This window comes from Eubalaena glacialis, chromosome 4 (assembly GCF_028564815.1).
Source record: "Eubalaena glacialis isolate mEubGla1 chromosome 4, mEubGla1.1.hap2.+ XY, whole genome shotgun sequence".
Taxonomy (NCBI): Eukaryota; Metazoa; Chordata; class Mammalia; order Artiodactyla; family Balaenidae; genus Eubalaena; species Eubalaena glacialis.
Genome location: NC_083719.1, coordinates 101,993,737 through 102,020,159, shown reverse-complemented (window position 1 = coordinate 102,020,159; position 26,423 = coordinate 101,993,737). Strand labels below are relative to the sequence as shown.

At 38.6% G+C, this 26,423-nt stretch overlaps 1 protein-coding gene across 2 annotated transcripts in view; it reads right to left on the bottom strand.

The window, feature by feature from the left end:
• Nucleotides 1–26,423, bottom strand: part of SNX24 (sorting nexin 24) — a 175,068-nt gene that overhangs the window by 87,421 nt on the left and 61,224 nt on the right. The window lies entirely within an intron of this gene.

The following is a 26,423-nucleotide window of genomic DNA, read 5'->3' as shown; positions in this document are numbered from 1 at the left end:
TGTAACGAGAGTTGAATGTGGCTGCCTCTGGAATTTCAGACCGGGGGTGGGTGGACAAGGGCTATTTGTTTTTATTCTTTTTTTAATTTTTTTTTTTAAATTTAAGGTAGAGCCTAGAGCAGGGTGATTTCCACTTCTCTCCAAGATAGAGTAACAGGGAGCAGTAACCCTCCCACTTGAAACAACTAAAAAACTGGACAAGTATGTGGGGAAAGTGACTCTTAAGACATTGGACATGAGGAAATGAATGACAGCGAGAGATGGGAGACAAGCAGAGTGAGCCCTAAGGTTACCCCAGGCAGAGCCGTGAGGCCCCCTGAGTCAAGGACAGGGAGGGGAGAGTGAGGGAAAGCCATAGCGATTCGAGTTCCCAGGGGAGAGTTTTGGAGAGGAATGAGTTGCACACAGAGGGAACTCCTGAGACCTGTCAGAGGTCTCCTTCCAGCATTCAGCTGAATCCTCAGCAGCACATGAGACTGGGGAAACTACCCAAGGACAAGAAGAGATTAGAGAGAACAGCGCTCAGAGCTTAGACACCTGGGCACAGTGCCTGTTCCCAAAAGCCAGGGTAGAAAACCTCTTAATTCATGAAGTGTTCGTTAGAGAATTCAGAAGGGTCTTGTCTCAGGAGTGGAGCTAAAGTAACGTAGACTAGAAGCTCTTTTAGTCCAGAGCAACAAAGCTTAAAAGCAAGACCTGAAGAGAGCAAATTATTTCTGAGTAACGTAACCACATGCCAGAGCAAAGCTCAAGAATATTTTTAGGAATATAAAAATATTCAGCACCCAACAAGATAAAATGTACAAAGTCTAGCATCTAAGCAAAAAGAAGCAAGAAAATTCAACTCATAATGAAAAGAAAAAACAATCAATAGAAACTAATCCAGAAATGACACAGATGATGAAATTAGTAGACAAAAGCATTAAAATTGTTATAAGAAAATTTCTTATGTTCAAGAACCTAGAAGAGGGCTTCACTGGTGGCACGGTGGTTGAGAGTCCGCAGGGGACACGGGTTCAATCCCTGGTCCGGGAGGATCCCACATGCTGCAGAGCAACTAAGCCCCGTTCGCTACAAGTACTGAGCCTGTGCTCGAGTCACAACTACTGAGCCCACATGCTGCAACTACTGAAGCCCGTGTGCCTAGAGCCTGTGCTCCGCAACAAGAGAAGCCACCACAATGAGAAGCCCGTGCACCACAACAAAGAGTAGCCCCCACTCACGGCAACTAGAGAAAGCCCACGTACAGCAACTGAGACCCGACACAGCCAAAAATAAATAAATAAAATAAATAAATTAAAAAAAAAAAAGAGTCTAGAAGAAAGGTTGACTATGTTAAGTGGAGGTATGGAAGCTATAAAAAAGACTTAGACAACAGGTCTGGGTCCTATTGAGGAGATAAAAAATGTCTGTGATTTAAAAAAAAAAACCAAACACTGGATGGGATTAATAGTGGGTGAGACACCACAGTAGAAAAGGTAAGTAAAGTTAAAGACCTGGCAAGAGAAACTGTACAAAACAAAACAGAGGAGGAAAAAACTAAAAGGTAAATCAACAGAGCATCTGTGAACTATGGGATGACTTTACACATCAAAATGCACGTATAATTGGAGTCCTCATGGTAGAGGTGAGACGGGGGAGAGGGGCTGGGGAGAAAGACAAATATATTTGAAGAAATCTTGACCAAAATTTTCTCGATTTGATAGAAACTATAAACCCACAGATCCAAGAAGACCAATGGACCCAAGCTCAAGAAACATAAAATAAAAAACAAATATCCAAGGCAAATCAGAATCAGATTGTTTAAAACCATTCAGAAAGAGAAAAATCTGAAAAAGCGGCCAGAAAACAGAGACAATACATAGAAAAGGAAGAAAAATAAGTTTGAGAGCAAATTTTTCAAATATTTCTATAAATAACCAACCCTATAAGAGTGAGTCAATGCATATATACTTCAGTTATGTAAATATGTTCTATGTAAAGTAGCATGTACAAAATCAATGTACAATTTAATGTCAGTTAAATTTTTAATTATTATTTTTAAAGTATTTAGGTAATTTTTCCCAAATGGTAACACCAATAATAACAACAACAACAATAACAACAAAGACTTTTATAACACCTATATAAAGGCACTGCTCCAAGCTCCTTTACCATGAAAATCACTCATTTAATTGTCACAACAACCCCACATGGGATAGGTACTATTATCTCCATTTTACAGGTGAGGAAACTGAGGCATGGATTAAGTATCTTGCCCATGGTAGCTACTGATACATTTTGAACTCAGCAATTTGGTTCCTGAATCTGCTTCTTAATCACTGCACAATACTGATTCCCAATGAACCGAATCCCTTATATAGTCCTGTTCACTGGGGGAAACGAAACACGTGCAAGCGGGAGAAACATTCTGGAGTGAGGACAATGCCTTCCATCCAGTCTCCTCCCAAGGTTCTGTCCTCTGGAGGGGCTTTGCAGGAACAGAGGACCCTGGGCAGAGGGGTGGTGGCGGTCTTGGCATGAGTTCCTTACCCCTAACTATTAGGAGCCCGTGCTCCTCTCAAGTAAACACTGATCTATATAAAAAGCATACAATTCTACAGAGTAGAAAAATACTTTTTATATTACCTTTTCTTGTCAGGATCTGTATCCATACCACCCCCTCAGTGTCCTTACACTGTGGTTCCAAATCTCAGCTTGTATGGCTTTTGCTAATTAAACTTAAAAGCTTTTGCACCGCAAAGGAAACCATAAACAAGACAAAAAGACAACCCTCAAAATGGGAGAAAATATTTGCAAATGAAACAACAGACAAAGGATTAACCTCCAAAAAATACAAACAGCTCATGGAGCTCAATATCAAAAAAACAATCCAATTAAAAAATGGGCGGAAGACCTAAATAGACATTTCACCAAGGAAGACATACATATGGCCAAGAGGCACATGAAAAGATGCTCAACATCACTAATTATTAGCGAAATGCAAATCAAAACCACAATGAGGTATCACCTCATGCCGGTCAGAATGGCCATCATCAAAAAAGCTAGAAACAATAAATGCTGGAAAGGGTGTGGTGAAAAGGGAACCCTCCTGCACTGTTGGTGGGAATGTAAATTGATACAGCCACTATGGAGAACAGTATGGAGGTTCCTTAAAAAACTAAAAATAGAACTACCATATGACCCAGCAATCCCACTACTGGGCATATACCCGGAGAACACCATAATTCAAAAAGAGACATGCACCACAATGTTCATTGCAGCACTATTTACAATAGTCAGGACATGGAAGCAACCTAAATGTCCATCGACAGATGAATGGATAAAGAAGATGTGGCACATATATACAATGGAATATTACTCAGCCATAAAAAAAACAAAATTGAGTTATTTATAGTGAGGTGGATGGACCTAGAGTCTGTCATACAGGATGAAGTAAGTCAGAAAGAGAAAAACAAATACTGTATGCTAACGCATATATATAGAATCTAAAACAAAAAACAAAAAAAACCGGTACTGATGAACCTAGTTGCAGGGCAGGAATAAAGAGGCAGGCATAGAGAATGGACTTGAGGACAGGGGGTGGGAGTAGCATTGACATATATACACTACCGAACATAAAACATTTGGCTGGTGGGAAGTAGCAGCATAGCACAGAGAGATCGGCTCAGTGCTTTGAGATGACCTAGAGGGGTGGGATAGAGAGGATGGGAGGGAGGCTTAAGAGGGAGGGGATATGGGGACGTGTATGCATATGGCTGATTCGCTTTGTTGTGCAACAGAAACTAACACGGTATTGTGAAGCAATTATACTCCAATAAAGATCTATTAAAAAATAATAATAATAATATGTGCTTATGCAAAAGAATTTTCAAAAAGTCCAAAGGATATAAACTGAAAAGTATGTTTCTTACATAAGAGACTTGTATAGGTCCTTGCCAATTTAAGAGGTATCTTAAATATCCTTTCAGAAATTGTCTATACTCATATAAGCTCTGTATGTGTACATGTAATAGAAGTTATTTTATTTTCTTACACAACTAGAGCTATAGCATATAGTTCTACTACTTTATTTTTTCTACTACTTTTACTTTTTACTTTATTTAATATATATCAGACATCTTCATTAATCAGCACATTTTGACATACCTCATTCTTTACTGGATACATAGTACTACCATGTACGATTGCTACCATACTTTGTTTAATTTGGACCCTAAGATGGATATTAAGTTACTGTAGTATTTTGCACTGTATATTTTTTAATATGTTTATATATGTTTACTTATATATAAATATATATAAAACATATGTTTATATGTCTCTGTATATACTTATATTTTATTTACATATATTAATGATTAATGTATCTATAGAGAGAGAAATATATCTCATCCTTGTTCCTGTACATGTACTTACACACATACATATATAGATAAATTACCAAAAATTTTGCCAAATTTATCCCCTCAAATGTACTAAGTCACCCTGCCACCAAGAGGATATGGAACGCCTGGCCCATCCTGATCAACACTGGCTATTCGTCACTTTGACAATATGATTAGAAAGTGAGAACTAATTGGGTATATTTTGACCAGTGTTTATAGTGGCATAGGTTTCCATTCCAACTATGTCACATAAAATCACAGAGACCTGATGTACCTGTCTAGGCCTCTACTCTTGTAGACATCCTTGCCCTCAGAGATTTCCAGAAATTCCTCAGTGTAAAGCTAAGGAAGCTTCGTGTAACTAAATAAACATATTAAGGTTTTCATTTAGATTTGTTTAAAAAAACAGAAATTATATTGTTCCTGTGACTAAATTCTAGCCACAGTCCTAAGAACATTAAGTCCTTGGGCTTCAAACTGAAAAGAAAAATAAATACTACTTTAAAGAGAAGATTTTAATTTGTAAGTGTGGTTTTGACTACGTGTTAGAGCCAATTTTTTTTTCCTTTTCAGTAACATTTCTGAAAATAAACTGTAAATCAATGACAAAATATTTCATAATTTGGTTTACACCTACTTTTTTCAGGAATGTATCTAAAAAACAAAATAAACTTAAGCTAAAGATGGACTTAACCCATATTCCAGGTTGAATGATCTCTGTCTTCAGAAGCTCATACCTTACGAAGTTATTTACTTTCAACAAAAGCAAAAAAAAAAAAAAGTTTTTCCTAAATAAAAATGTCTAATAAATAACTTTTAAGTGCCTTCCAAATACAGATGGGGATTCTATATAAAACTAAGTTTTAGTGACCTTTCATATATATATATTTTTTGTTTGCTTGTTTGTTTGTTTAGTATTTGTTCAGTTAGAACAAGATGTACCAAATATTAACTCTGGGCTTGAAATCAACATATTCTCCTTCTTGAGTAGGAATAAGCAAGAAAGATAAAATTTAAAAGGCTGTTATTTAGATACTATAAAAAGTTGTATCTCTAAAAGTGATTTAATGTGTGCCTATTGAGGGCCAAGCTCTCAAAGGTATTAATTCACATCACACAAAGTTTTTTTTTTTTTAAATAAGGCAAAGATGATAAGAGACCCTCTAATCATAAATTTTTATATTTGATGACTAAATTTAAAATTCAATAAAACTAGTGTAAAATTTTAATTTGTTCCTACTCAGCCTTAAATCAAATTTCCTCTGTTCTAAGATGCCAAACTGCGAGATATTATTAATTTAATTATACTATTTTCGGTTGTGGAGAAGCTGCCAACAACTTTTTTTTCCGTATCTTTGAAAACATCTAAATTTCAGAAATTTTAAAATGTTTTTAAGAGAAAAACATATTGCTTCAAATAAACCACTGCTTAAAGAAGAAGACCAGTTCTCTAAATAATTGCCACTAGAGAACAGCTGTGTAAGAGTTGGGCCTGATTAAATTTGTGTGTACATATACATTTTTTAATATGATTCTTCTTTGCAAAGAAAATTCATGATACCAAAAAGGACTCAAAATGATTAAAATCACTGATAAAAGAACAAAAATAATAAAAACAAAAACAAAACTAGAGCAAGAACAAACATCAAAGACAAAAGAAACCTGCTTCCTAAGCTGGAAAGATCAAAAGGGTTTACCATCTCCCAGGGAAAATAATATACCTAATACTCTGGATCTTTTAAAATTACAATAATGAAAAAAAAGTACTGCCAATATACTGATGGAATAAAGTAGGAACAGAGATCAGGATGACCAAACTTTTTCTATGCTACACTAAATGCCTCCCCGCTCCCCGAAAAGTAGAGCAACGTCTGCAGAATTTTATGAGAATATTATTTTATAATCATGCAAATTATTATTCACATATGAAGGCAACAAAAAGTCAATCTCAGTTGTGGGCAAACTCAGAAAACAAATAACCCACACAGCCTTTTGAAAAAAAATTACTGAAGACATAGCACTGCCAATGGAAAGATTAATCAAAATTAAGCACTCAAAATACAGTAATATAAAAGGCCAGCCATTGTTTTTGTTATCATCAAAGACTCTGATCCAGGGAAGGAGTAAATGAGTACAAAGAAAGACAATGTTATAAAGTGGCTGCTACTCTAAGAAGCTGAGGACAACTCCAGCAGAAAGCACACAGTGGTTTCATGGCCATTTGGAGCTGGCCTCCTCACAGGCTGCCCTGAGGCTCTCCTCTACAACTGAAAGTCTTGTAGTTGAAGTAGCCTGGTTCATAGAGTAACAAAAGAATCCACAGAAATCCATCGGAAACCTGGTTCCAAATTATGGCTTTATATGCCTTCAAAGGTTGATGGTGAATGATCTTTAACCTAGAATTCCATATCCAGGCAAATTTTCTACCAGGAAGCCAGGAAAGTGCTCTTTTCAGACATGCAAGAGGGAGAGTATTTTATGTACTATGTACACATTCAGGAAATTCTCTTTGAAGATTTTTTTTAAATGGAATTCAAAAAAGAAGCCAAGAAACTGTGGACCTAATCTACAAACAATATGGGGGTGTGGGGGGAATATTAAAATGCCAGCTATGCAACCTAAAAAGTATTCAAATTAGATAAGAAGCCAAAGGGTTCCAAGAAGAATGCTTTCAAGAAGAAAATGGGTATGATTAACACCTATTATCATTAAAAAGGTTTTAGTGACAGCATCAAAGCATTCATCTTTCTCTGGCAAGAAAAAAAAAAAAAGTGCTTAAGAATTCCAAGAAAACCAACTAAACAAAACTGTATACAAGGTACAGTTCCAAATATAAAGCAAAATAAATGTAACATGACCTGGTACAGTTTAGAGAATAAGAGTGTCCATTTGAAGTAATGCTTGAAACATTCTCCACTGAGCAGTACAGGTTTAGTAATTTTTACAGCTACATTTCCTTCCTTACAGTTCCAAAAACTTGATTACACAGTGAAAATATAAATATCTGTACACACACATATATAATTATAATATTGGGAACATTAATTATTGAACTCAGCTTTTAAAATCAATCTATACAACACAGAAGACAATTATTTTTACAGAACAGACTGTAAATGTTTTTTGTCAGTGTAAAAAATAATGGCATAACAAGCAGAAAATAGGAGATGAATGGGGGAGGAATTGGGTGTAAAGGAAGTAAATGGGGTCCAAATCTTTTCATCTTACATAATTGGCAGTCAAAGGGCACTGCTTAAAAATTGGTGGATGAAGAAAGTGGTTCAAATTACAGAGTAACAAATATAAAGTTATAATTTTAATGATGAAATTAAAATCATATACATAGTGAAAATGGAGTGGAGGGGAGTGAAATACAGGAGCGGAGTGAATTCAATTCATATTTCTAACTGCAGGGACATAGAGATTTTCTAAGACACCAAGAAATAGAGATTCAGATATATTACTTAGAGTAACAGTGCTTAAAATAAATTAGCAACTTTTCAACTAACTTCTGGTTCTGGAAGGTACTAGACATTTTATTTTTCCTTTTACATGTTTATGCTGAAATGTTTTGCATGTATATGAAGTACTTTTAGATAGCCTAAAAATGACATAACCTCTGCTAAATGTTTTTGTTTTAAATCTCTCTGGTTATAAATATTTTGTTGAGTTTATTGATATTTATAGAATTACAGGTTTTCAGTATAAACCCTACTACTGACTAATTTTAGCTCCCCAACTGATTACTTGATTATGAAAAGTCTTCATTTTTCTTTTCCTCTTCAGCCATATCTATGACATAAAACCAATCAATCAATTCAGGGTGAGGGAAACAATGCACTCAAATACATCAGGTCATACATATTGATTTGTTAACATAGTTTTTCATTAGTTTCAATATCATTATTAGTCAAAATCTTTGACTTAGATTTTCTATAAAACGTGAATGCTGCTAGTTCTTTGCTTACCTGAATTGTTATGGCAATAAATCACATACTATGTTAAACAAGCATTCTGGAAGATAGATGCTTTATGAGTTTTATTATTCTATTTTATGACCTGCTTTGAAAGAAGGAAAATAGATAAGTTTTATCTGTACTACTTACTAACTTGGGCAAATCTCTAAGTATCTTTGAGCCACAGTATCTTCATTAATAAAATAAGAATGATAAAATGATGTCTACTGTATTAGTTTGTCAGATAATAAATGTCCTGGTGCTTTGTAAGATGCTCTGAAATGGAATGAAGAATTGCTAACTAAGAAGTGGTCGACAAAGATGCCAGCAGGAAGAACAGAAGGGCTTCCATGGGTATTTGAGGACAGCCTTCCTGACAGGCTGCTTAAGGAATGGATTTGTGGTTGAAATAGCTTTCATACAGAGGAGCAAAACAATCCATCATTCTTCTCTCAAACTACTTAGTTATAGACTGCATCTCCTTATCACAAGCTCTTGGCTTCTGCAAAAAGGAGCAACTCTTCACCTCCCCCCCAAATCCTCCAGAACCAGCCCCAACACGTCAATTCAATCTTATTTCCCACAGCTCTCCTGCAGGAGCCAAGCAGCCAAGTCCTTCCTATATTTTCCCCACTCTAGGCACTGACTACCCTAGGGCTTCTGTTCACGCAGGAGCCTCCCTCTGCCAAGGAGTCCTCCTATCTTCCCTTCAGCAGTCAAGTGAAATTCCCCCTCCATCCCAGAGCCTTCTGGAACGTCAGGCATCACTGTTTTCCATACCTTCCCCTTAAACAGATCATCTAAGTGGCACAATCGTATTATTTAAAATACAGTCACACTCTCTAATTTTCAACAAATGTATTCCTCTTGACTATTTCATAGAAATATGTATTATGTGCACCAATGGAATTTTTTTAGGGGACAATAATCATCAAGAAGAACCTACAAGGATGTCTTGAGAAATCATTTGTAATATAATACTAATTGAAAGAGCAGTATAAAATACTTTATGCATACTATGCTGTTGCCTATATAAAATATACATAAAAGATAACAAAGGAAATAGGTCAAAATGATGTCTGAGTGGTAGAATTATTATAATTTATTATAAATTTATTACAAATTATTATAATTTTCTCTATAATCTACAGTTTTCACTAGAGCATATATCATTCTTGTAATTAGGAGAAAGTTTAAGCAAATTTCTGCCTTCTAAAGTTACACTGGAGTAAATCTAATAAATGATAATTATTCATTTTTAATACAACTATCAAGTTCTTATGAAATTCATTTTTGTATTTCCATATATATTCATTGAGCATCTGCTATGTGCCAAGCACTCTGCTATGCTCTATACAACAGCAGCAGCAGCTACCATTTTTGAGTGCTTACTATGGACTATGCAGTGCTCAAAGCACTTTCATTTATTAACTGATTTAGTCCACACAAGATCCTATAATGTAGGTACTGTTATTATTCCCACCCCATATGTGAGGAAGCCAAGTCAGAGTGGGTTACGTAACTTCAGAGTTAGGAGCTGAGCTAGGAGCTGATTCATAAACCCAGACAGTCTGGTTCCAAACTCCACAATCTTAAGCCCTAGAATTCTATCACTAAAAACAATGGTGAGCAAACTCATAGTCCTGGCCTTTATATTATTATAAAGGAAAAGTATAAAAAGGTATCTGAGCTATACTCAATATGAAATGCTTACTTTAAAAAAAGGTGAGTGTATAAGAGAGGACAAGATTTGCTCTCAGGGATCAGGGGAGCTTTCTCTCAGGAGCTGTTTCTGAATACATCTACAGTAAAAGTAGGCAAAAAGGAGGGGCAAGCATTATAGGCAGAACATGTGCAAAGGCCCTGAAGCAGAAGGTAAGAGGATGGAAGAAGCTGAGTGCAGTACAGCCAGCCTGTAAGAAGAGCATCTCTGCAAGAGGCTGGAGAGGAAACAAAGGCTAGCTTCATCAACTGCTCAACAAGGATTAATTCTAGGACGTGCCAGGCTCAGTTCTAGTCACTGCAGATAAAACAGTGAACAGTAAAAACAGAGATCCCTAACAAAGCTTACTTATATTTTAATAGAAGGAGGACAAAGACAATCACACAAATAAATGCACACTAGCTGATGATAAGTGCTACGGAGAAAAATAAATCAGAGTTAATAAGGACAGAGAGGGGCTGGATGAGAGTGTGTATGGCTAGTATATGGGCTGGTCAGGGAAGGTCTTACTGATAAAGGTGTATTTGAGCAGAGACCTTGTATTAGTTTTCTGTTACTGCTGTAACAAACACAACACCCATTCATTATCTCACAGTCCCATAGGTCAGAAGTCCAGTGCACTTGACTGGTTTCTCCACTTCAACTCTCACTGGGCTAATATCAAGGTATTGGCATGGCTGGGTTCCTTTTGGTGGTTCACTGGGAGAAAACCAGTTTCTGTCTCCTTGTGGTTGTAGGACTGTGGTCCCCATTTTCTTGCTGGCTATCAGCTAAGGGCAAAATTTCCAGCTTCTAGAAAGCACCTGTATTCCTCAGCTCATGGTCTCCTTTCTCAATCTTCAAAGCCAGCAACAGAAGATCAAGACTTTCTCATGTCACATTTCTGTGATCTACTTTTCTGCTTCCTCTTCCACTTTTAAGTGGAAGACTCATGGGATTATATTGGCCCCATCCAGATAATCTAAATTGTCTCTGTGATCTCAGGGTCCTTAACCTTCATCACATCCATTAAGTCCCTTTTGCATGTCAGGAAACATAGTCACAGGTTCTGGGCATTAGGGTGTAAACCTTTTGGGAGGTTCATCCTTCCCTTTACCACAGACCTGAAGGAAGTGAGAATATCTGGTTGTGGGAGCAGGGCGGTCCGGGCAGGTGGAAGATTAAATGCTTGACATGTTTATATGCCGAGAGTGATGAGGAGGGAGAAGAGTTAGAGGGAAGGTCTGAGCGGTGGTGGGGAGAGGTGAGTGGAAGTAGAAACAACAGGACAGGCTGATAACTGGATGTGGAGTTTCTTTAAAAAAAGAAAAAAAAGGAGGAATCAAATATAATGGTGATGTTTGGGGCCTGAGCAACCAGAAGGATGGTGGTGCCAGTAACTGAGCTGGGAAGACAGTCTGTCGGGGCAAACAGGAGCCCTGCACTGGCCGCGTTAAGTCTGAGATGCGTGTTAGATAGACATTAAGTGGAGATGTTCAGTAGGACTGAATTAACATGTCTGGGGCTTAGGGAGAGGTCTTGGCCAGAAATATAAATTTGGGAATCATCAAAGTGTGAATGTGATCTAAAATCAGAAGACTGGATCTGATCACCTAGGAAGAGAAGTTTATTTTGAGGTCTTGAGATCCTATCAGGGCTTATGGTTTTCCATTCTAGCATGAGAAACCTTTGCTACTTTTAAAAAGTCTCCCCCTTCCAAATTAAACTTCTCTAGCTCCTCTAGCTGTCCTTCAGAAGACCTGGTCTTCAGGTCTTGCACTACTGACCACCTTCCAGTTAAAATATAATTTGTCACTGTTCCCCCTAAACTGTAGAATCCAGGACTTGAGGGAACATATAGCCATTTCCCAATTAGTGAATGGACTGTGTCTCCTAAATCCATAGTTGAGGTAGTTTAAAACTCAGCACAGATTTTCTCATAGAATCAGTATAAAAGATAGATTTCAACTCATAAGAAACCCTGTTTAGCCCATAATATGCATAAATTACAATAATAATATTTTTATTTCACCCAGCAGCTTTGCAGTATAACACAGTGGCTAAGAGTTCTGGCTCTTGAATCAAACTGCCTGGGTTTGAATCCTGTGTCTTCTATTGCTCTCCTCTGGGCTTGGCTAACACTCCATGATTTGGGGCAAGTTATTTAAGCTTTACAAACCTCAGTTTCCCCACCTATAACATGAAGTTTATAATGGTACCTTTCAAATAGGTTTGTTGTCAGGATTAAATGTGATTATCAGTGTCAATAATTTACCATATTGTCTGGCATTTAGCAAGAATTCAAACAAGAATGTTATCTATTAATATCGTTATTAACATCTAGTCATTGTTACAACTGTTTCTTTATCAGCACGGTGGAGGGAGACTTGGTGGATAGAGAGGGAAAGAGATGATTCCTCAGGAGTGTGACCTACTCACCACACCCGTCCATCTCCACAAGGGAGAAGGTACTTTTCTCCCCATCCCAGAGCTAGTTGAGCCTGCAGTGCACACACGTGGTAGCCTCTGCACTCACCTCCGTCAGCGCCCACTCAGAAGCCTGCATTCCTGATGAGGCCTGACCACTAAGACTTAGAGGAACCCTGACTTCCCTCCATCTTAGTGTAAGATTCCATATCTTCGACCCGTATTTTTCTGAATGTTTCTGGAAGCCATATCTCACTGTTGGATCACAGGGCCCTGGAGGTCAAATAAAACTTCAGGTCTTTCCCAAGAGTTCTGGAACAAGTGATTGTGAGAACTGAGGTCAGGCTTACAAATGACCTGTTAAATAGGATCATGTCCATTTCAACCCATCATACAAGGATGTTGTAACTTTTCTGAAAATTGATGCTGTCATCCAAATCAGGAGCCAGTGTTTTTGCCAAGACATGTGTCATCTGCGAATCTGAAGTCCTTCTTTCATCCAGGCCCGAGAGCTCTCTCTACAACCCCCCAGCTGGTCTCCCTGCTCCACTCCTGTCCTGTAACAATCTGTGTTTCACAGCAGCCACAGCGCCCCTTTTCAGACATCAGATCATGTGACTCCCCTGCTGAACTCCTTCCGATGGATTTCCATCACTCCTGGAACAAAATTCCAGTCCCTGCTCCAGCCCACAAGGCCCTATACCAGCCAGCTTCAGAGCCCCCTTCTTTTCTTCAGCTCCTAACACACCCCTCTTACTCACCCTGGTCTATCCGCCCCAGCCTCCTTACTGACCATCAAACGTATCAAGCACATCCCCAACTTTCTTGGTTTTCGTTTTTTTTTTTTTTGGTAGTTAAAAATAGCTTAATGTGACTTTATTATATTTAAAAACATTGTTCTGGGAAGGCCAACTCTAAGTTTTGCAGTGCTTTTTTTCTACCTAGAAAGCTTTCCCCTCATTTTGTTCAACTGCTGTTCCAGGTCACCTTCTCAGAGAGGTATTATCTAGGCACTCCATCTAAAACAGTGACTCTAGCCCCCCACCCTTCTCTACCCCCCAGACCTGGCTTTATTTTTCTTCTTTGCATTTACCATGGTCTGGCATTAACACACACACACACACACACACACACACACACACACACACACAATTGGTTGGCTGGTCAGCTTGTTGGTTTATTGTCTGTTCCCCCACTAAGTTATAAGCTCCATAAGGAGAGGAACCTCATCTATTTTGTTCACTGTCGTAGCCCCACTGCCTTGAAGAGCACCTGGCAACAAAGCAGGCTGAATACAGGAAATAAATGAGGAAGGAAAGTGAGCAAGTAACAAAGGGCAGGACAACACACTGGGAAGAACACGTCTACACCTTAGTCCAGCTCAGCAGTCTGACAGTGAAAAGGGTAAGATGAGTTACTTTTCTTAGAGAGAACAATCAGTCAGTTAGACATGACAGAGGCAGACAGTGTGGAATAAGATGGCTTCTTGTAGAAAGTCTGTTGCAGCTGATCAAAAGAATACTGTTCACGAGGGCCCGAGAGCCATGAAAATAGCTTTGAAATACAGCCCTTTTATTAAAAAGAAACTATCAGTCTGAATAATTAGTACCATTTGGGAGAAGCTACACGATATGGTGGAAAGAATGCCAATCCAGAGTCAGACACCCCCGACACCCAGATCTGGCACTTGCTAGCTGTGATTCCTTACAGATATCGCTTATCCACTCGGAGCCTTAATTTCCTCATATGGAAAGTGGGGACGATAATACCTATTTCTTAGGACTGGTGATAGAGTAAATAAATAAGACGAGGTATATAAAGCACTTAGCACCCAGCCTGGCACATGACTGGTGCTCAATACATTCTAGTCTCTTCCCGAATATCACTGGGTTTCTCCCAAATCTAAATGGAATTTGAGGCTAGTAATAGCCTGCATTTCTCTAACACACCATGAAGTCCTATGATGCGCTATGCTTATTTCTTAAAAAACATATTCTCACCAAAAAAATCATGTAATGCAAAAGTTAAAGTATTCCCTCTATATAGATATACATACATATACACATAAATATATATATGCAGATAGATAAACAGAAATAGGTAGATAATTACTTTTTTAACCCAAAAAGGTGCAAAGGTAAGCTTGGGTGGTGGTGAATTACTGGTAATCCATGACGAGTCGGATCCTTTCTATAGGCATCAAGGAGATGAGATTCAAGATCCTCCTGTGTTCTCTCAATACTGAACTTATGGTACTCATTGGACCCCACAGAGGAAGGTTACTTGGGCACAGGCAGTTTGCAATATGCTTGCCAGTTTCAAAGCTCTGCTGCTCAGCCCTGAAACATGGGCAGAGAGCAGGTGGAGAGGATCAGAATCTGTGCCCTAAAAAAATGCAGACCATTTTACAGGCTCTACAATCAAGGATCCTGAAGAGGAACCCTGTTCTTCCTGCTGAGGGGAAAGAAGCGGTTCTATTCTACAAACAGCTGTTAGAGGGCACACATCCACAGTTTTAAAATGCCCATCTACGCAAAGAAAGGAAGCTCTTAAAGACTGTAGAGTTCTCAATCTTCTTTCAAAACTCCATATTTTAATTCTTCCTAAAAAAAAAAAATGCATTGATCAAGTATTTTACTCTCCCAATATATGTTTGGTTTAAAACTGTTACACTGTAAAAAAAAGATGATGATGATGACATTGCTTTATCCAAATATTTATTGAGCACTTACTATGTGCTAATTCCCATTCAAGGTGTCTGATATCTATCAGTGAAGTAAAGTGGCAAAGAGCACTGCCCTCATGAAACTTACATTCTAGCAGGGGAGACAGATAACAATAGATATATTTTAAAAATAAGTAAATTATACAGTATGTCTTAGAAAGTGATTACCTGGTATGAGGGGAAAAACAGAGCCAAGTAAAAGGAACTGGGAGTGCTGGGGGAAAAGTTGTAATTTTAAATAGAATGGTCAGAGTGGGCAGCACTGAGAAGATGGCATATGCAGATGATAAAGTTGCATCACAGAACTTAACTTAGTAAGAGCTTTTATTTATCATCCTAAATTTAAGTTAACCTATTACTCAACCATAAAAAAAGAATGAAATAATGCCATTTATAGCAACATGGATGGACTTAGAGATTATCATACGCAGTGAAGTCAGCCAAAGAGAGACAAATATGATATCACTTATACGTGGAATCAAAAAAAAAAAAAGAAAGATACAAATGAACTTATTTACAAAACAGAAATAGGCTCACAGACATAGAAAACAAACTTATGGTTACCAAAGGGGAAAGGGGGTAGAGGAATAAATTAGGGGGTTGGGATTAATATATATACACTACTATATATAAAATAATCAACAAGGACCTACTGTACAGCACAAGGAACTATATTCAATGTCTTGTACTAACCTATAATGGAAAAGAATCTAAAAAGAATATATATATACACATAACTGAACCACTGTGCTGTACACCTGAAACTAACAAAACATTGTAAATCAACTATACTTAAGTTAAAAAAACATTTAAGTTAACCTACTTTTAAAAATGCACTGATACATGATTGTTTAAAAACTAAGTTTACCTAATGAAAAATTTACAACTAAATTTCTGTGTTTAACCAAGTACCAACTTTTCTAAATCTATATAACACACACCAATGCCAAAGACTCTCAGAGAGAAGTCTGGAATCTAAAGAGGCCAGGCCTCAGCATGTATCACCGTCATTCTTCACGTAGAATCAGCATTTCTAGCCCATATATTAGGAACTGCTGAAGAGGAAAAAAAAAAAGGACATTCCAAGAGTTTCTTGTATTGATTTCTTTTATCCCAAACAAAGAGATTCTCCTAGTAACAAGGTATGTCATAATCACTTAATTTGCTTGACTCCTTTAAAGAAAGAACAATGGATTCAAGAAAAGGTGTTGACTTGTAAAAACATAATCATTTTGCAAGATTCTGTTGTTTGTATGGGTCACTTTCCCTTAGTGATATAGGTGGTCTCTACAGAGAATCGGAAAATGCGTTAAGTCTAATTCCTGTCATTCCCAAGAGCCTGAGCTAAACCTAAAGCAGCCAAAGTGTGAAAACTCTAAAACTGCTCCTGAGGGCAGGAAGGATAAAGCTTCTTCTCCAAGCCTTATCTCTAGATTTAATGTGCTAGACACTCACAATTAAATTACCTCCATCAACTGGACATGATCATTTTCTTCTTTCTCCACAGTGTTTCTGCACAGGCAGAGCCAGTGTATCTGTGAACCTCGTGCCAGGCATTCCCCTTCAGAGCACAACACACAGATTTGAAGGAAACTCTCTGGTGAAGTCCTTTCCCAGACAAAAAAAAATGGTTCACAAGATAGGGAACTAACACCTCCAGCCACCACTCGTTCATTCCTTTTCCAAACATTTGCTCTGTGAGTGTTTGAGCGTTCTACTCCTCACCACGGCTTTGCCAAGGCCATCCTAAATTTTACAAACTAAAATGTACAAGATCAGTGTAATATGGACACATGAAAGCATTTCCAGACAGAAGAGCTGCTTCGCCCTCAGAGATAAATAGTATATCCAATTTAAACATAGTTGAGAGTAGAAGAGTTATATTCATTTCATTATGCAACTTTTCATGGGATATATTGCAAAAGTAAATTAATCTGCAAAGATACATATGAAGAATAGACATAGAACAAAAAATGTATAATTATTTCTCAACTAATATGTGAACATAAGTGGATATGAATTATTTGTTCAACACAGTGGCACCAAACTGAAATTGAAATATGACTTTTAAAAGTGAAAAAGTATTTTCATAATAATAAAAATGTAAATGACCTAATATTTAGTAGAAAAATGATTAATAAATCATAGCACATCATGTCCCAGAAGATGTATTAACATGAAATGAGATGGTTAATCTTGTTAAAATTTTTAAAAATAAGAGCAGGCTATAGAGAGAGTACATTTTCATGTTTAAGGAAATATATTATCATAAGAGTGTATGGATATGTGTATGTACCAAAAAAGCTGGAAGAAAAAAAAACACACCAAAATGTTTTGAAGGGATGGATAATGTTTTTTCTTCTTTTCACTTGTCAAGATCTTTTTCTCCAATTTTTTTCTGCATTGAAGATTTATATCTCAAACCATTTTCTGAAGTTTTGAGTGAAAATATTCTCTAATGAGAAAAATAAGCTGTGAATCAGATATCCTGGGTTCCAGGTCCCTCTTTGACACTTAGCCATACAGACAGAAAAAACACTTCTCAGCATTACGCCTGTTCATCATCTATAACATGCGGGGGTTGACCAGATGCTTTCTAACATCTTACTATTTTACTTATGTATATCATAATGACTGTGTATTGCTTTGTCACATATATTTCTCTCCACATCCACTCTAAGGCAGAGACTGTGCCATATGCACATATTCTTGTGCTTTGGTTTACACACTGACCAGGGCAAACACATGTTAACTCATTCACAACTAACCCTGCATGCTAACCCCTACTGTTCAAAAACCACTACCTTCAGGGTCAGATTCTATTTAGTTAGTTGTCTTACACTCTCTCTTACCAAACAGCAAATTCAGTTCTCAAGGCAGACAACCCTGCTCTTTATCCCACCCACCCTCCCCTACTCTTCTACCCTGTGTATAATTTCTTTTTTTAAATTTATTTATTTATTAGTTGCTTTGGGTTTTCGTTGTGGTGCACGGGCCTCTCATTGTGGTGGCTTCTCTTGTTTCAGAGCGCGGGCTCTAGGCGCGCGGGCTTCAGTAGTTGTGGCACAAGAGCTCTGTAGTTGTGGCTCATGGGCTCTAGAGTGCAGGCTCAGTAGTTGTGGCACACGGGCTTAGTTGCTCCGTGGCATGTGGGATCTTCCCAGACCAGGGTTCGAACCTGTGGGAGTCCCCTACATTGGCAGGCGGATTCTTAACCACTGCGCCACCAGAGAAGTCCCCGTGTGTAATTTCTGGCTGTGAAATCAGAGGGCTGTATCAAATGTAAGCCCCAGGTTCATCTGGGGCAGACAGTGGCTTTCAAAAAGACTGGATCACATGCCCTCTTCTCACTTCTCATGTCTTCTCATCCCACCGCTTCTTTTTCTGTTACAAAATGCTCACCGCTCTTTCTTCCTCAGCCTGCAAGCGAATGCAGTAGAACCTGTGTAGAACTATTTACCTGAGTTCTCTAGTTTCTAGACGTTTCCCCTTGCCTTGGAGGGGAACATACAACATCCCACTGTCAGAGGTTGTGAGCAAACACTTGCACTCACTCTCAGGAAGGGATGGACGTGGCCAAGAGTTCGCTGTTAAAAAGATTCAGCTAGGATATCCATGATAAAGTGACACATAAAATCAGGTCCTTCTGAAGGCATTTTTCTAAAGTTGTTATAACCTTGGGCCTCCACAGTATGAGAAGGTTCATTGGGTCCCAATGTGTGCGAAGTTTGTAGCCAGTCTGGTGCCAGTGGGGAGCTAGTCCATCAGCCGGCTACTCGGCTGGCCCCTCGCATGCTCCTGTGCAAAAAGCACACTGTCCATCTGACAGGTGAAGAAGTACCGGTTTAGTTTTGCTTTTTTAGTTAACATCATTATATCTCATTTTAATTATTTTCCTAATATCTGAACCACCCTGAGTTAATCTACTGTTGGGATCTCTTTAATATGCTTTCTGAAATAAATATAACTAAAATGACTAATTTTTCTGGCCACAAAGTCAAAACACTGCACCAAAGCCCACAGAAGCAAGTCAAAACAAGCCCTCCACTACTTTCCTGTTCAGGTTTTCTTCTGTGTGCAAGATATGACCTCCAACTGAGTTTTGTGCTTTTTTTAATTCAAAGATATTCCTACTTCGTTAACACAATTCTTCATTTTTGACTTCTTCGTTAGTACCAAGGAGAAATTCCTGGCTTTAAAAGATTCAAATGACTTACATCTAAATCAGACCTGGACTCTCTCCTCTCAACATCCAATTTACATGAAATCTCTTAGAGTTTCTCTGCTTCCATAAAATGCGGGTGCCACTGCGCATCAGGCCCAGGTTTGCCTCTTTGCACAAACAGTCCAAAATAGTTTTCCTGATCTGTTTCAACTTGAAGTGTTGTCAATATATGGATTGTCTTGCTTTCTAATTCAGTGAAAAATCTAGTTTTCCATTAGTCTCTGCCTTTCTAATTTTCGATACAGCTTTACTAAATGTAATTATTAAAGGCAGATTCAAGAAAGCAATTACTGAGCTACGGGTTTGTACTTCTGAAGTCTTAATAAGTGGCAAAAAGCTGTAATTGCACTAAGAGTATAAAATAAAATTTTCTATGGATTAGATATATACACCCTTGAATCTGTATATGGAGAGACATATTTAAAACCGTATATAAAGCATGCTCTCTTAAAACACAAGTTTTAACCTGCATTGAAACTTTATTCAAAGGCAGTGATCTATGCTGGAAAGAGTAGGAAAGGACATTTCAGAAAGACTGCATTCTGATCTTTCTCCAGGACTCTGTGACTTTGGTAAACCACTTAACTCCCCTGGATCTCCTTTTTCCCACCATCTGTAAATATGTGAGAATGTTAAACTAGATAGCTACTAAGTGCTCTCTCAGCTCTAAAGTTCTATGAACTATTTATTAAATTCTTAATCTCTGCTAGGCTCAGTACTACACACACACAGAGCTTCCAAAGCTTAAAATTTAGTAAAGAAGGACAATATAATTAATATTAATAATATAAAGCAATATGTAAAAGTGCTATTCCAGTGACATAAACCAAATTAATTTTCCGAAATGTCCTAAGGAATAAGCTGCACATGTGAATGGAGGATACAGCTTCTTTGACAGTCATCCAAACTATATAATTTGGCTTTCTATCTATAGGCAAACAGTGGAACATTCATTATTCGGTCACTTAACACTGGCCTTGGGCAAACAACAAACTCTGAATGGAGCCACTGTCCCCAAACCAAAACGCCTCTGAAACATTTCGTAGTCATGTAGCGATCACTGAACATACTTATCTCAGTACTGTGATATTATTTATTAACTCATGAGAGGCAGAAGGAGCAGGTTACTATCACTGTTTTACACACGAGAAGACTGCAAATGAGAAAAGTAAATGACTTTTCAAAAGTCTCATAGCTAATCGGCGGTCTGTCTTCCAGAATATGATCATGGGCAGCCTTTCCACAAAATTAATTAGTGCATAGGCCATAGGAGCCCTGTCCCTGTGACTTTTTCACTCTCCAGAAAGATCTTCATTTCTCTTAATGATGTCCCTTGGTTTGTCAGCACCATTCAAAACGGTGCCTGCAATTTACCAGAAAGCTACAGCAACAACTCTAATTCTACCTTATATGAATTTAGTTGATATGTGAAGAACTTACCTTCATGACTTCTAGAAATCTGTGCTAATGGATTTTGGACAGGGTCCTTACACCAAGGCCTTAAAATTTATATTCAGCATCATCACTACCGCCATTATCTGAAGGAACATCTGCAAACTCAAAACCACACTGCAGTGCTTTCTTCAAATCCTTCTTCATGAAGGTCTAAGAACCAAATTTGAAGTCAAGGGAAAAAATGAAGACCAGAAACAATCAGGCAAACAAACGACACACTTATTCCTTTAATTCTAAGTTGAAAACCTGTATACTACGTCCATACTGAATCACCCTTCACTCTGGATGCTACATTTGAAGAACATCACTGTCACATGAGATAGTCTTTTCCATGGAGAAACCACGGCAGGACCAGAGGTCTTTCCCTATGGCATCTGAAGAGCAAGGAAAGATGTTTACCCAGGGCGAGCAAATGCAGTCTTTAAGTATTTGCAGAGCAAGTGAGTAAAGGGATCACAATGAAGTTTTGTCAATCTCAATAACAAAATTAAGGCCAGCTAGTAAATTTTCTGTATAGTCTAAAGCTGAGGAAAAGGATCATGACTCAGAGTTTGCCATGCAAGCATGACGAGCCCACATCCCAAATCACCCACCAGATAAGGCTGAACTGACAGTTTCCAGGCAGCTTATGTGAAGAAGGATTACTATTCAACCCACTTTGTGGTCAGTGATTGTATTTTGGGAAAACAGACTGCATGCCGCTGTTAAGCAAACAGCCCCTGTCTTTAAAGTGAGTCAATAAGGGCAGGGGTGTCCTTAAGCCAGAGAAGTAGCTAACATAAAATCTGAGTTGCAGAATGTTAAAAACCCCAGATCTACTACTCAAAGAAAAGCATTTTACAAGGAAGCACCAAGATCAAGACTCAGAGTAAAAGCTTCTAAAACACAAAAGCACAAATAATCATAAACACTAAATCTGAAATAGTCACTTGAAAGAATTAAGAAAAGTGGGTAAACATCCAACTTCTAGCTTTAAAACACCACGAGAACAAAGCAGGGCTCTGGTGATGAACCTTAAGAGGGGCCACAGAAAATGTACCAGAAGGATCCAACTCCACAGAGGAGCTGGAAACAAAAAGCAGAGATCCCTGGAAACAGAGTCAGGAGCACATTTTCCTCACGCAATCAGAATGAACAAGTCACATGTGTGGACACAGACTCCTAATAAAGAAACAAAATCCAGACACAGTGAAAAGTGCTGTGGGTTTTGTCTTAATTCTGATACTAGGTAGCCATGCTCTCCTGGATAGGTCATTTATTCTCACTTTGGCTTTAGTTGCTTTATTTATTTATTTAGTGAAAACGTACTGATCACTACTACACGTAAACATGTGCTAGACACTGGGCATACAGTGAACTAACAGCACAATGCATAGTCTTATAAATGCTCTGTGGGAAAGGACAGACTACTGAGAGGCTGAAATAGGACATCCCAGTCAGGGCTAAGTCCCTGAGAAAGTGGTGCAGGAACTGAGACCTGACACCTCAGAGAGAGGTGAGAGTGGAGGTGCACAGGGCCAAGGGGGAAGGTTACTTAACTAAAGCAGATTCACTTGAGCAGCCAGACTGTGAGACTGGAGCTCGAGGGGTGGGGGGCAGGGGGGTGGGGAAGGAGTATCAAGAATAGTCCTTAGGTAGGGAGGGGCCAGACCACACCGGGCCCCTTAAGCCACACTAGAGATTGACTGGCCTTTACCAAATGAGCAATGAGGAGCTGCTCAGTGATTGAAGCAGGAGCCGACTTGATCAGATGTGCAAAAGAATCCTGCTGACTGCAAAACTATGGATTCCAAAGAGTCTGGAGTGGATGGGGAAGACTGAGTAGGAAGTTATTAAGTCTTCTCCAAAGTTCTGTTTCACACTGAAAATTTTATGTTCCTTACCTTTTCATTGAAGCATTTTATAATTACAATATGTCAATTTAAAAATGAACTTAGTCATATAAAAATTACAAAACTCAGCCTTTAAAAGTTGGATAGTTGGCCTTTTAAAAATGAAGTCACTAGGATCTTTTAAGAACCCTCTCATCAAAGGCTATTCTCCCTTCCTCATCCATGCAAGACCAAGAGAAGGCTGCTCTGCTGGCTAAGACAACAGAGAAAACCACTGTAGGTGTGTGGGCACTCATCTAAGGAGGGAAAGAGAGGGCTGGTCGTCCTCCACCTCACCTGGAATGTGTGGAGCTCCCTCCCGGGCAATGAAGGCAGTTTGCAGGTGTTCCCAGAAGAAACAAAACCAATCAAGAAAAAGTAGGGGTGGGAGCGTGGGGCAAGCGAGGGGAGAGGTGGTGGGGGGATGGGGACACTACAAAGGCTGGCCAAAGGAGAATGCAAAAGCAGAAGGCATCCTCAGGGCTCTATCAATGCTGGATCAAGAGTGAAGTCGGGGCTTCGCTGGTGGCACAGTGGTTAAGAATCCGCCTGCCAAAGCAGGGGACACGGGTTCGAGCCCTGGCCCAGGAAGATCTCACATGCCGCGGAGCAACTAAGGCCGTGCACCACAACTACTGAACCCACGTGCCGCAACTACTGAAGCCCGAGTGCCTAGAGCCCATGCTCCGCAACAAGAGAAGCCCCTGCAATGAGAAGCCTGTGCACGGCAACGAAGAGTAGCCCCCACTCACCACAACTAGAGAAAACCTGCGTGCAGCAACGAAGACCCAATGCAGCCAAAAAAATAAAATAAATAAATTAAAAAAAAAAAAAAGTGAAGTCAGAGACCTGCAAGATGGTGGAGGAGTAAGAAGTAGAGATCACCTTCCTCCCCACTAATACATTAGAAATACATCTACATGTGGAACAACGCCTAGAGAACACTTACTGAACGCTGGCAGAAGACCTCAGACATCCCAAAAGGCAAGAAACTCCCCACGTACCTGGCTGAGTGGCAGACAGGGGCTTGGTGCTCCGGCCAGGTGTCAGGTCTGTGCCTCTGAGATGGGAGAGCCGAGTTCAGGACGTTGGTCCACCAGAGACCTACCGGTCCACGTAATATCAAATGGCGAAAGCTCTCCCAGAGATCTCCATCTCAACACTAAGACCCAGCTCCACTCAACGACCAGCAAGCTCCAGTGCTGGACACACTATGCCAAACAACGAGCAAGACAGGAACACAACCACACCCATTAGCACAGAGGCTGCCTAAAATCATAAAAAGGTCACAGATACCCCAAAACACACCACCGGATGTGGTCCTCCCCACCAAAAAGACAAGATCCAGCCTCATCCACCAGAACATAGGCACCAGTCCCCTCCACCAGCAAGCCTACACAACCCACTGAACCAACCTTAGCCACTGGGGGCAGACACCAAAAACAATGGGAACTACGAATCTGCAGCCTGTGAAAAGGAGACCCCAAACACAGTAAGTTAAGCAAAATTAGAAGACAGAGAAACACACAGCAGATGAAGGAGCAAGGTAAAAACCCACCAAACCGAACAAAAAAAGAGGAAATAGGCAGTCTACCTGAAAAAGAATTCAGGGTAATGATAGTAAAGATGATCCAAAATCTTGGAAATAGAATGGAGAAAGTACAAGAAATGTTTAACAAGGACCTAGAAGAACTAAGGAGCAAACAAACAATGATGAAAACACAATAAATGAAATTAAAAATTCTCTAGAAGGAATCAATAGCAGAATAACTGAGGCAGAAGAACGGATAAGTGAGCTGGAAGGTAAAATAGTGGAAATAACTACCACAGAGCAGAATAAAGAAAAAAGAATAAGAAGAATTGAGACAGTCTCAGAGACCTCTGGGACAACATTAAATGCACCAACATTTGAATTATAGGGGTCCCAGAAGAAGAAGAGAAAAACAAAGGGGCTGAGAAAATATTTGAAGAGATTAGTTGAAAACTTCCCTAATATGGGAAAGGAAACAGTCAGTCAAGTCCAGGAAGCATAGAGAGTCCCATACAGGATAAATCCAAGGAGAAACACGCCAAGACACATATTAATCAACCTATCAAAAATTAAATACAAAGAAAAAATATTAAAAGCAGCAAGGGAAAAACAACAAGTAATATATAAGGGAATCTCCATAAGGTTAACAGCTGATCTTTCAGCAGAAACTCTGCAGACCAGAAGGGAGTGGCAGGACATATTTAAAGTGATGAAAGGGAAAAGCTACAACCAAGATTACTCTACCCAGCAAGGATCTCATTCAGATTTGACAGAGAAATTAAAACCTTTACAGATAAGCAAAAGCTAAGAGAATTCAGCACTGCCACCAGCTTTACAACAAATGCTAAAGGAATTTCTCTAGGCAGGAAACACAAGAGAAGGAAAAGGCCTACAATAACAAACACAAATCAGTTAAGAAAATGGTAATAGGAACATACATATCAATAACTACCTTAAATGTAAATGGATTAAATGTTCCAACCAAAAGACACAGACTGGCTGAATGGATACAGAAACAAGACCCATATATATGCTGTCTACAACAGACCCACTTCAGACCTAGGGACACATACAGACTGAAAGTGAGGGGATGGAAAAAGATATTCCATGCAAATAGAAATCAAAAGAAAGCTGGAATAGCAATTCTCATATCAGACAAAATAGACTTTAAAAGAAAGACTATTACAGGAGACAAAGAAGGACACTACATAATGATCAAGGGATCAATCCAAGAAGAAGATATAACAATTGTAAATATTTATGCACCCAACATAGGAGCACCGCAATACATAAGGCAAATGCTAACAGCCAAAAAAGGGGAAATCAACAGTAACACAATCATAGTAGGGGACTTTAACACCCCACTGTCACCAATGGACATATCATCTAAAATGAAAATAAATAAGGAAACACAAGGTTTAAATGATACATTAAACAAGGTAGACTTAATTGATATTTATAGGACATTCCATCCAAAAACAACAGAACACATTTTCTTCTCAAGTGCTTATGGAACATTTTCCAGGATAGATCATATCTTGGGTCAGAAATCAAACCTTGGTAAATTTAAGAAAATTGAAATCATATCAAGTATCTTTTCTGAACACAACACTATGAGACTAGATATCAATTACAGGAAAAAAAATTGTAAAAAATACAAACACATGGAGGCTAAACAATACACTACTAAATAACCAAGAGATCACTGAAGAAATCAAAGAGGAAATCACAAAATACCTAGAAACAAATGACAGTGAAAACACAATGACCCAAACCCTATGGGATGCAGCAAAAGCAGTTCTAAGAGGCAAGTTTATAGCAATACAATCCTATCTCAAAAAACAAGAAACATCTCAAATAAACAACCTAACCTTACACCTAAAGCAATTAGAGAAAGAAGAAAAAAAACCCCCAAAGTTAGCAGAAGGAAAGAAATCATAAAGATAAGATCAGAAATAAATGAAAAAGAAATGAAGGACACAATAGCAAAGATCAATAAAACTAAAAGCTGATTTTTTGAGAAGATAAACAAAATTGATAAACCATTAGCCAGACTCATCAAGAAAAAAAGGGAGAAGACTCAAATCAATAGAACTGGAAATGAAAAAGGAGAAGTAACAACTGACACTGCAGAAATACAAAG